At 35.3% G+C, this 2047-nt stretch overlaps 1 long non-coding RNA gene across 1 annotated transcript; it reads right to left on the bottom strand.

Moving 5' to 3' along the window:
- Nucleotides 1-354: 354 nt before the first annotated feature.
- On the bottom strand, nt 355-1554 carry LOC110915930. Its single transcript, XR_002579361.1, has 3 exons — nt 1470-1554; nt 938-991; nt 355-442 (listed from the first exon to the last, which is right to left on the bottom strand). It is a non-coding gene; the product is annotated as an uncharacterized LOC110915930 (long non-coding RNA).
- Nucleotides 1555-2047: the final 493 nt, after the last annotated feature.

Genomic DNA, 2047 nt, shown 5'->3' on the forward strand with positions numbered 1-2047 from the left:
TACGAGGAACTGAAGTTAAGGGGCCTCTCGGTCATTACTTGGAAGTTGAAATATGGCTTGGTTGGTTGAGAATCATGAAATTGATACGCCCCATACCTTACTAAATCAACAAGTATAATACGTAGGAAGAAATTTTTTTTTTAAGAAAATTTCGGCATGACCCATTCGTTTTAAACCACTATTTCCTGTTTTACACAAACAAACTTCAACAACAAACATTTTTGACAAAATCCATAGACGGACGAAATTAACATTGTATGCAACAACACTACAACTACTAAGTTCGACTCAACGACACGGACATCAACATACTACATAAGATTGAATACATCCGACCCAAAAATTTAACCCTTATCGAAACAACTTGTGACGGAAGCGTGAGGCGGGCATGAATCAAGTGTGCACGTTCCAAGCCGTCCAATCGCCTAAGCCGAGGATTTACCTACATTTGACAACAAACTTTAGAAAGTTAGTTCTTTTACTCATTTTGCTTACGTTACCACCTTTTAGTCGCATTCATTTTTATTCATTCATTATCCTTATGCATTCGATTTACCCACATAAATAGGTAAGGCATATATTCTCAATAAGAGATTCAAGCATACTGCTTTCGACCCGGTATCATCGGGTTAATTGCTTTCAACATAACCTTTCTTTCTATCCGTATAACGGATTGAACTTCATACATTCGCTTTTGCTTTCACGGCCACCCGTTCTAGACGGATGGTATCATATCATTACTCGACCTAGTTACTCGAACCGGTCGATTTGCTTATCTTAGCATAACCTTCATTAGCTTAGCCAAATCCGCAAGGGATTTTCTATTTATTTACTAAACACTGTAATCATTATAACAAGGGATAATCATTATAACACGGATTGTTCGACACAATTACTAACAAAATTTAAGTAAAGTTTTGTATGCAACGAAACATACCTCGGTCTTGTACACCTTCCGCTCTACTAGTGTTCGTGCTTTCTTCCTTCACGCCTACATTATAACATTCATTTGCTTACTTAGTCAAATTCAAATCATTTCAGCATTTTCTTTTCATACTACACATATAATTATCTCTTAAGCATTTTATCAAACACTTGGTGGGCATTATATTTACAAGCATAATGTACAAGTATTCATAACATGGATTCTACTTTGTTTACTTTCTAGTCTAACAAAAATCGATTAAATTCATATCTTTTCTTTCATTTTATGCTAACTCATCTAATTTACCTATCACATACAAGATCATGCATCAATTCACAATTGTAAGCATATTATAGAAATCATCATGTTCATCAAAGTCTTACAACAAATGGGTATAAACCCTAACCCTTTCAATAATCGAAATCAAACAAAATTCTTAATCTATTATGAGTTCCTAACTTACAATTGAAGAATTGCACCTAATTTCACGTTTGGGTTAAAAACCCACTTCTCATCACTCACCAAAACAGGATTTTCGACTTACCTTTTGATGTTCAAGCTTAGATGGTTGAAAATTCGGGTTCTAGCATTGGTTTGGGCTCTCAATTTCTTCCTAATCTTGAGAATCTTTGAAAGCTAGGGTTTTCCCTCCTTGGTCTCTGCTTCTGATCGAACAACAACACACACCAGTGTGTTTGTTTTTGTGAATTTTCTAGAGTAATAAGACTTTTATCACAATTACAAATTCAGCCCCTATGGTTATAAGTGTTGATAATTATCACACTAACTTTCTTTCTTATTAACTAATATCACATTCTTTTAACTTGGTTAATTCTTACAAGTTATACACTTAAAGTAGCATAAATGAATAGCATATTTTGGGGTGTTACAAGTCTACCCCCCTTAAAAGAGGTTTCGTCCCCGAAACCTGGGCACATAACAAATTTAAATATTGACATACCGAAGAGAAAAGGGTAGTATCTTCGCATTTCATCTTCTGATTCCCACGTAAGTTCCGACCCCTTTTGGTGCTGCCATTGCACCAACCCTTGTTTAACAACTTTGTTGTGGAGGTTCTTCACCTTGACGTCTTTAATGGCTATTGGTCTTTCGACATAATTT

Source organism: Helianthus annuus, chromosome 16, assembly GCF_002127325.2.
Source record: "Helianthus annuus cultivar XRQ/B chromosome 16, HanXRQr2.0-SUNRISE, whole genome shotgun sequence".
Lineage (NCBI taxonomy): Eukaryota > Viridiplantae > Streptophyta > Magnoliopsida > Asterales > Asteraceae > Helianthus > Helianthus annuus.